Here is a 10,952-nt window from a genome sequence, read left to right on the forward strand (position 1 = left end):
AAGAAAAGAAAAGAAAAAAAAATGGTCTTGTGTTAATTGGACAAAGTTGCAAACTACTTTCTATGTTTTGCATATATAGAACATCAGTAAGAGCATATGATCTATTATTTCCCCCCTCCTGCGTTAGAGAAGATTCCAACCATTTTGAGCGAGCCTAAAATAGCAAAAATAACTATTTACCTTGTGAATACAGGTTGAGATATTTAACACAAATTGAGGCTCTCCAAATGAAATTAATGACTAAAATTACAACATTCTTCATAAGATCCTCTTAAGGTCCTTATGGAGCAATATAAATAGAGGAAACAACTGCCTTTCAGCACTTTTCTGCTGAAAGCTTCAGAGATGCAGCCAAAATTGGGAAATTCACTTATAAGTTAATTTGCTGCAGCTGCAATGTCCAAGACTAAACGTCTGCGTTAAGCTATCAAAGTGAGAGTTTATAATGAGATGAGGGTATTCATCACACAGAATATCATAATCCCAGATTCCACATGGTTTGCAAAGGCACATAAGGATGAGAGCATTGATCTGCATTGTCAATTCAATACAATCAATTGACAATGTTCACAGATGGAACATTTTAAGTGATCGAAGCAATCATTGACCATAGCAAATTGTTTGGCGAGGCATCTATTATTTTTTTATAAGAAGACAAAGTTTTTACCCAAACATAAAAGTATTGGATTCCAGGATTTGAGAATTGTTTTGTAATTATTAGCCCACATGTAGGGACTAGGCTTGATGGGTGTGACATAGTATATTGCTTCTAGATGCTTTATAGGTATTCGTAAATTAAAGAAGAGTTTGCAATTCCTCATGTGACATCAGTTCCAAGCTTTATCTTCTAAGTGAGATTAATGGATCAAATATTGGTTTCTTATGTCCAAGAATGTATTGGACAAGGGATATCCTTTTCTTTCATAAATTCAACAATGACATAACTTAACAAATAAGTAAATAACAGCAGCGAACTCTTACTAATGTTGGCTTGACTTAATCCATTCAAAGAAATCAACTGAACGATTCACAAGATCTCCTGTCAGTAGTCATATGATGAAAATGTCATAGCATTAGGAAATTTCTCTTTTGTCTCCAAATCAATCTCAGCATCAAAAAGTTGTACCCAACCCATGAATCCATTAAATCAAGCGCAAGGTTACTTGTTAGCTCCCCATCCACCATGCTACGAAAGAGACTTCCTATCTTTTTCAGCATGTTTGTGTCTGTGTTTGTGTCGTTATAACATTGCTAACATGACAAAAATGAGTGCAAAATGCTGCAAAATGCCAACTTTTTGCTGAATATTATTCCCCAAAAGAAGAAATATACAACACACACACACACACACACACACACACATACATATATATACATACATGTATATACACACACATGTATGTATGTGTGTATGTAGGTATAGCCCCAATCAGATATATATTCTAACAGATAGCTCAAAAAAATAGCATTAGTGGATTTTCTGGTTAAAATACTGGTTTCAGAACACACATTCCTCAACCTATCTCACGTTTCCAAATCCAAAATTATGTCGATGAAATCAAAGCCGGAATTAAAAACTAAAGACGGGATTTTTATTCATATTCTACAAATATACCTCTAGATCGCTGACTCCCCTTGCAAGCATGGAACTGGAGCACCAGATCCAGGGGGGACCGTCGGTGGTCCACGGAATCGTCGGACGAGATCTCCTCCACGCGATCGGCGGCCCGTCCGGCGGGAAGCGACGGCGACGGGCGGCGCTTCCGCCGCTTGCTCTAGAGGAGGCAGTCCCTCATCCTCTCCTCCACCTCGTCGACGATCCTCGACCCCACCTCCTCACCATCCCGGAGGTCCGGCATTGGCTCGTCGCCGGCCAAAATTTGGGGTTCGAGGAGGGACAGGACGGAACCGATCGTCCGGTGGGCGTCGCGGAGGGAGGCGATGGCGGCTAGGGTTAGGGAGCGGTCGCCGGCGGCGGAGGAGGAGGAGCGGAGCTTGGCTGCTTGGGCGGCGTGCTCAAGGGCGGAACAGAGGAACGTTAACGGCATTGGGGTCTCCGAAAGGTGCCGTAACAGTGCCGTTGGGTTGACGCGGGAGTTGGGAAGCCGTGAAGAGGACCTCCATTTCGCCGTTTTCCGACACAGTAATGGATGACGTGGCCGCCGTCTGGGACGCCATGGTACTGTTAAGTAGCTGAATAACCACGTACACGGCACGTGATCATCTCCAGTCGTGCATTCTTGTACCTGGAGTTTGCCGGTGTTAATCTACTGAATCTTTAATTAGGTTTAAGCAACTTAAATTTAATAAGAAATCTCATCAACTCTCTTATACCGAACAATTTCTGCTTATTATAGTCCCAATGCCAGATTTTTCTTCTCTTAATTCGTGCAAGAGAAGGAATGAAGCTAAATATGAATAAAAAAGGCTAATTGGCTATAAAATAAGTTTTTATATATTGCGGCATGTAGCCCATTCCGGTGTTTACCTATTGCGACGCATATCTAGATTAGATTTTTTTTTTGATACATTGCTTTAAAAATATAATATACTAATTTAATGAATTATAATGAATAGAAAGCTTCAACAGTCAAATTTTTTATTCTATGATGACCGAGCATATTAATACTACATCATTACATATGTTGCATATTAACAACGATATCCACGTAATGCAAGGAAAATTTTGAATAAACTGAATCTCTAAAATTCTACATAAATCAAACCTCTATTTTAGACATTCAAAATAGATGATATTTATAGAATCTTTAAACCTCATGCTATGATCTTATTTTAGTTGCAAACATAATGATTGTCTATTATATATACATATAAAATAGAGGCTCAATTTGTACAAAATTATTCATTCGCTACGTGGATACCAGTATCAATGATACAAATATAAATATGCTCAAACATCATAAAAACCTATTGCTTAATTTACAATAGATATTTGATTATCATATTAAATTTTATAGGATAACCCATTCGGAATCTCTAAAATCAGCCAGCCTGTAATCAAAAGAAGAAGACCTGAATGTGCTTCTAGTTGTCCATAAGTAGTACCTTGGTTTTTCAAATTCAACTCCAAATATTCACAATAGGAAAGATCTCACAAGCACTTTCGGATAAGTTGGGGTTCAAGTCTATAGGAGGTGTCTTTTATAATGTACCTTATCCATTAAAAGTAGTATTTGAATCGGTCACAAAAATTGATATGGATATTAACTATAAAATCAAATGTTATCCTTTTATAACCTACCTTACCATGCTTTATAAAAGTAACCTACCAAAATATTTTTAAGCAAAAGCTATAAATATTGCATGCCATGTGCTAAATCGAGCATTGATTAGATATGTTTTAAAGAAAATTTTTTTTGAGCTTTGTAAAGGAAAGAAACCAAATATTTCTTACTTCAAAATTTTTGATTTTCGATGTTTTATTTTGATAAATGGTAAAGATAAATTAGATAAATTTTATGCAAAATCTGATGAAGATGTTTTTCTTGATTACTCATCATCTAATAAAATACATAAACTATTTAATAAAAGAATATTAGTTGTAGAAGAATTTATTCATATTATTTTTTATACGATTAATATTTTTAAATTAAGAGAAATAGATATATATGATGATGCAGGTACTCTTGAAAAGAAGATAAAAAAATAATATTGAAAAATCATCTTTCTCAAGACCAAAAAAATAAAAAGCAAGAATAAGAAGATGAGATTAAAGAAATATAAAAGATTCCTTCATCTACTCAATAAGGTATACATAATTTATTAAAAGAATGGAGATATGATTATAGTTATCCTAAAGAACTTATTATAAGTGATCCATCTCAAAAAATTAGAACTAGAGCTTTAATTAAAGACGTATTAAATCACTTTACATTTGTTTTACACATTGAACCTATAACTTTCCTTGAAGTTAAAAAGGATGCTAATTGGATTATAGCTATGCAAAAAAAATTAAATTAATTTGAAAAAAATAATATTTAAAATTTAGTTGAAAGATCTAAAAATTATTCTATTATTGGCACTAAATGGATTTTTTGAAATAAATTAGATGAGCAAGATAATGTAATTAAAAATAAGGCTAAATTAATTGTACAAAGTTACAATCAAGAGAAAAAAATTATTCTGATAAAATCTTTACGTCAGTTTCTAGGCTTGAAGCTATTAGATTGCTTTTAGTATTTATAAGTTTTGTGGATTTTAAACTTTTTCAAATGAATGTGAAAAAGTATATTTTTAGATGGATATATTATAGAAGAAGTTTATGCAGAATAACCTTCAAGATTTGAAAATCATGAATTTTTAAATCATATTTTTAAGTTAAATAAAGCTTTATATAAAATAAGTTTCAAGAGTATGGTATAATAGATTAGAGCATGGTATAATAGATTAAGTAAATTTCTGCTTGAATTTTTTTTTTTTTAAAAATATGGATATAATTTTTTTATTAAAAAAATCAAATGATCTTTTAATTATTCAAATATATATTGATGATATAATATTTAGTGCTACTAATGAGCTTTTATGTGAAGAATTTGCTAAGCTAATGTAGAAAGAGTTCGGGATGAGTATAATAGGAGAATTAATCTTTTTTCTCAGACTTTAAATCAAACAAATAAATAAGAAGATTTTCATTAATCAAATAAGAAAATTTGATATGAAGAATGTCAAAAGCATTGGCCCTCTTATAAGCTCAAGCTGTAAACTTGATCAAGATATAAAAGATAAAATAGTGGATCAAAAGATTTACAGAGATATGATTAGATTATTTCTTTACTTAACTGCAAGTAAGTCTAATATTATATTCAATATTTATATATGTGCATGTTATCAATCTAATCCTAAAGAATCACATATAATGGTAGTTAAAAAAATCTTTAGATGTTTGATTGATACACAAAATGCTAGTTTGTAGTTTTCAAAATAATCTTCTTTAAACTTAATTGATTATTCTAATGCTGATTTTGATGGATGTAAATTAGATAGAAAAAGCATAAGTAGTACTTATCAATTTTTAGAGATTAATTTAATCTCATGGCTTAGCAAGAAACAAAAAAATTTAGTAGCTTTGCCTATAGCAGAAGCTGAATATATTATAGCTAAAAATTGTTATGCTCAACTTCTATAGATCAAAGAATAACGAGAAGATTATGATATAACTTATAGTAAAATTTCTATCAGATGTGATAGTACATGTGATTTATGTCACAAATTGACATAAAAAGTATCAATTAATATCTAAATTATCTAACTTTATTAAGAAATTGATACTTGTTATTATATTTTGCAGAAGAAGAGATCATCAATAGAAAGAACAAGGAAAGAGGATTCCAACGACGTAAATTTTATGCAAAATGGAGTTAAATTGACCCAGGAATTGAAGAATGAAGAAAGAAGACTCAATTGGGTCAAACCCGAGTCAAATCAGATCAAAATTGATCAAAAATCAACTGATTTGGTGATCTGATTAGCCGCCTGGTCCACAGCAACAGGCGCAAGGACCATGGACCCATCGGCGCACCATAAACCCCCCTAACAACTCTCTAAAACCTCTTAGTCCCACATCTAAAGTTTTGAAAACCTTATAACCCCCAAATGCCTATAAAAAGCCCCCAAAGGCCCTTGTTTTATGTATTCTTCCTTCCGATCAAGCTTGTAACCCTAGATAGTGGGGTTTTTAGCTCTCTTCTCAAGCCTCGAGCTTTGAGGTTTTTGTAATAAATTTTTTTTTATATAAAATCTTATTTTTATGCAATTTCATCTCTTTACATTATGCAATTTATTTTTCTTGCAATTAGGATAGTTTAATTTATGCAATTTAATTTTATGCAATTAGGTTAGTTTAAATTATGCAGTTTAAATTTATGCAATTAGGATAGTTTAATTTATGAAATTAGGGTAGTTTATTTTTCTGCATTTAAATTTTGCAAGTAGATTTAGATCATGTCTAGCTAAGCATCCCTTCTAGGGTTTGCGATGAAGCTAGATCATGAGTAGGGATTTTACATAGGGTTCTTTCTTTTTCTTAGGGTTTCTTTTTCTTCATCTTTTGCCAAGAATTTTTGATGAACTACAGTTGGGTCAGAGTCCCTTCATAGTTCATGCTTGATTCAGTGCATAAGAGGAGAAAACCCTAAGGGATCCTAGTTACTACTCCCCTGTAAAGAATCTTGATGGGTTATCGTTGGGCCTTAGTCCCTTCATAATCTATGCTTGGGAAAGACAAGAGGAGTAGTCGTTAGGATCAATAAGAAAAATTCTAGGTAGAATTTCCTAATCTAGATCTAGTGGATTCAAAAATCCTAGATCCTTAGTCTTATTGTCTTTAGCAAACAACTTTTGACTTTTGATTTTTGTTAAAGCTCGCTTGAGCATAGATTTGAAAATCGTTTTTAAACCAACTCTCTGTAGGATCGACCCGTACTCGCTGGTCGTGCTACTCTGCACACCGTGCGCTTGCAGTTTTATTTACAAATTTTAAGATTTGCACATCAAGTTTTTGGCGCCGTTGCCGGAGATTTGGCGTTTTAAATTGTTTTCAAATATTTGTTTTTTGTGCGTTATAACTCTCTTTCTTTTTTCTTTAGGTTTCTGATGTTCAAATCTTAAAATTTATAAATAAAACCGCAAGCGCACGGTGTGCAGAGTAGCACGACCAGCGAGTACGGGTCGATCCCACAGAGACTTGGTTTTAAAAATGATTTTCAAATCTATGCTCAAGTGAGCTTTAACAAAAATCGAAAGTCGAAAGTTGTTTGCTAAAGACAATAAGACTAAGGATCTAGGGTTTTTGAATCCACTAGATCTAGATTAGGAAATTCTACCTAAAATTTTTCTTATTGATCCTAACGACTACTCCTCTTGTCTTTCCCAAGCATAGATTATGAAGGGACTAAGGCCCAACGATAACCTATCAAGATTCTTTACAGGGGAGTAGTAACTAGGATCCCTTAGGGTTTTCTCCTCCTATGCACTGAATCAAGCATGAACTATGAAGGGACTCTGACCCAACTGTAGTTCATCAAAAATTCTTGGCAAAAGAGGAAGAAAAAGAAACCCTAAGAAAAAGAAAGAACCCTATGTAAAATCCCTACTCATGATCTAGCTTCATCGCAAACCCTAGAAGGGATGCTTAGCTAGACATGATCTAAATCTACTTACAAAATTTAAATACAGAAAAATAAACTACCCTAATTTCATAAATTAAACTATCCTAATTGCATAAATTTAAACTGCATAATTTAAACTAACCTAATTGCATAAAATTAAATTGCATAAATTAAACTATCCTAATTGCAAGAAAAATAAATTGCATAATGTAAAGAGATGAAATTGCATAAAAATAAGATTTTATATATAAAAAAAATTTATTACAAAAACCTCAAAGCTCGAGGCTTGAAAAGAGAGCTAAAAACCCCATTATCTAGGGTTACAAGCTTGATCGGAAGGAAGAATACATAAAACAAGGGCCTTTGGGGGCTTTTTATAGGCATTTGGGGGTTATAAGGTTTTCAAAATTTCCGATGTGGGACTAAGAGGTTTTAGGGGGTTTATGGTGCGCCGATGGGTCCATGGTCCATGCGCCTGTTGCTGTGGACCAGACGGCTAACCAGATCACCAAATCAGTTGATTTTTGACCAATTTTGATCTGATTTGACTCGGGTTTGACCCAATTGAGTCTTCTTTCTTCATTCTTCAATTCCTGGGTCAATTTAACTCCGTTTTGCATAAAATTTGCGCCGTTGGAATCCTCTTTCCTTGTTCTTTCTATTGATGATCTCTTCTTCTGCAAAATATAATAATAAGTATCAATTTCTTAATAAAGTTAGATAATTTAGATATTAATTGATACTTTTTATGTCAATTTGTGACATAAATCACACCCCCCAACTTAATCATTGCTAGTCCCTTAGCAATGTACCAAAATAAGATCATATTCCAAAAAGATCCTTCCTTTGCAAATTAATTTAAGATCGAAATTCAAGAAGTTTTCTAGTATTACTAAGTAATGAGCTTCGAATTAGAATCGGTAGTCAGTCTACTTAGAAGCTTTCTTAGAGTACACTTAAAGTTTTATAGCACTTGTGTGAGTGATAACTAACTTAGTATTTCAGTATTAACTTGTACAGGCCAATTGTATCATTTTTCATAACTTAGTTCGATTAATTTTCTATACACCCCAGATTAAACAAAGAACTAAGGTAGCTTTCACACTGTTTTTTTTTTTTTTTTTTTTTTTTTTTGCTGAGCATCCTGGCCTTCCCACCACCGTTTGACGCGAATCTCAACACTTGACTTAGGTGAAGAGACCCGGTTACTAGGCTTAGGGCAATCCACATTTACTCTGTGTTTTGCATTTTATTTCAGGCAGGTAGCTCTTTCCTTAAATTCAAATTTCTTCAATTGGGGTGTAGAGAAAATTATCTAATTTAAATAATACTCAAATCCTTAATTGGCCTTACAATTAACACCTACTTTACCTTGTTAGTGTGCATGTGCAATTGAAAGTGCTAATAGTCTTTAAATGACCTAAGCCACCAAGAGTCTAACCAGCTAATCTTCTCCGTGACTCACTACATTAGCAAATACTTTCTAACTTACTCTTATTTCTTTTATAGATTAATTTATTTCATATATATATATATATATATATATATTTTTATTATTTTTTTATTTTTTTTACATAATATATTAAATGCAAGAAATAACTCATAGTGGAAGGAAAAGGAAATGATAACACCTGATTTTGTTCAAGCTCTCCCCTCAACTTGACCGACATTGTTCCCAATGGAGTTTATCTAATTTATTTGTCCTAAGCAAACTGAAAACAAAGAAAGCATTAGAAATTAAATAAGCTGGGTTGCCTCCCAGAAGCGCTAAGTTTTATGTCTTCAGCCAGACCAAACCTCGAAGCAACTTAATCAGAATAAGTTGGTTCATAAAGAACCATGGCATCTTCAACAGTCTTGACAGGTAATTCCAAGAATGGTTTTAATCGTTGACCATTAACTTTAAAGATAACACCATTACTTGGGTTTTCAATCTCAACAGCTCCGTGTGAAAAAACTTCCTTTACTAAAAATGGTCCTGTCCATCTAGACCTAAGCTTTCCTGGAAACAGATGTAATCTAGAGTTATATAAGAGCACCTTTTGTCCGATATTGAAAGTTTTTCTTATAATTGATTGATCATGAAATGCTTTGGTTCGTTCCTTGTATATCCTTGCATTTTCATAGGCTTCATTTCTAAGTTCTTCTAATTCATTCAATTGAAGCTTCCTATGGTTTCCAGCATCGTTCAAATTTGTATTTAGTTGTTTGATGGCCCACATGGCTTTGTGTTCTATCTCAATAGGCAAGTGACATGGTTTACCAAACACAATCCTATAAGGAGACATTCCTAGATTGGTCTTGAAAGCGGTTCGGTATGCCCAAAGTGCATCAATTAATTTTAAAGACCAATCCTTTCTATTGGCATTAACAGTTTTTTTCAGGATCTGTTTGATTTATCGGTTTGACACTTCAACTTGCCCACTAGTTTGAGGATGATATGGTGTGGCCAATTTGTGGGTGACATTATACTTTTTCATCAATGTTGCAAAAGGTCGGTTACAAAAATGGGTTCCCCGATCACTAATGATTGCCCTAGGAATACCGAAACGGGAGAGAATATTTTCTTTAAGAAACTTAATGACCATTTTGCTATCGGGTGTTCTACATGCAATTGCTTCTACCCATTTTGAAACATAATCAACTGCTACTAGAATATATTCATTTCCAAAGGAATTTGGAAATGGTCCCATGAAATCGATCCCCCAAACATCAAAAACTTCAACTACCAAGATTGGGTTGAGTGGCATCATGTGTCGCTTGGTGATTCGGCCCATTTTCTGACATTGAGCATAATTTTTACAATATTCGTGAGCATCCTTAAACAAATTGGGCCAATAAAAACCACATTGGAGAACCTTAGCAGCAGTTTTCTTAGACGCGAAGTGACCCCCACATGCTTGATCATGACAAAAAGATAAAATATTCATGACTTCGTTATCTGGGATACACCTTCTAATAATTTGATCAGGACATTGTTTAAAAAGATAAGGATCATCCCAAATGAAATACTTCACTTGGGCAAAGAATTTATATTTATCCTGCTTAGTCCAATGAGAAGGTATCTTGCCTATGGCTAAATAATTTACAATATCAGCAAACCAAGGTTCAGTAGACAAAGACATGAGTTGCTCATCTGGGAAAGATTCATTGATGGGTGGTTCACTAGATGGTGCAACTGGAATTCGGGACAAATGATCTGCTACAACGTTCTCAGTGCCTTTCTTGTCCCTAATTTCTAGGTCAAATTCTTGAATGAGCAAAATCCATCTGATTAAACGTGCCTTGGCATCCTTCTTTGCTAGGAGATGTCTAATGGCTGAGTGATCGGTGTAAACAATGGTGTGGGTCCCAACCAAATAAGATCTAAATTTCTCTAAAGCAAAGACAACGGCAAGGAACTCCTTCTCAGTTGTGGTGTAGTTAAGCTGCGCATCATTTAAGGTTTTACTTGCATAATATATCACTCTAGGCAGCTTATTTATTCGTTGACCTAAGATTGCGCCCACAACATGATCGGACGCATCACACATTAATTCAAATGGTTCAGACCAGACAGGAGGATGAATGATTGGAGCTGATACAAGTACATTTTTTAGAAATTCAAAGGATTCCAAGCACTCATGAGTAAATTCAAATTTAGTATCCTTTGCCAAAAGATTAGTCAGTGGACGTGCTACTTTGCTAAAGTTGGCAATAAACCTTCTATAGAATCCAGCATGACCTAAAAATGAACGTATTTCTTTCACAGATTTAGGTGGTGGAAGACTTGCAATTAGATCTATTTTGGCCTTGTCCACTTCAATCCCCTTTTTAGAAATGACA

At 33.9% G+C, this 10,952-nt stretch overlaps 1 pseudogene; it reads right to left on the reverse strand.

Moving 5' to 3' along the window:
- Positions 1-323: 323 nt before the first annotated feature.
- LOC114914863 (uncharacterized) lies at positions 324-3,139 on the reverse strand (annotated as a pseudogene).
- Positions 3,140-10,952: the final 7,813 nt, after the last annotated feature.

Source organism: Elaeis guineensis, chromosome 16 (genome assembly GCF_000442705.2).
Source record: "Elaeis guineensis isolate ETL-2024a chromosome 16, EG11, whole genome shotgun sequence".
In the NCBI taxonomy this organism is placed as follows: Eukaryota; Viridiplantae; Streptophyta; class Magnoliopsida; order Arecales; family Arecaceae; genus Elaeis; species Elaeis guineensis.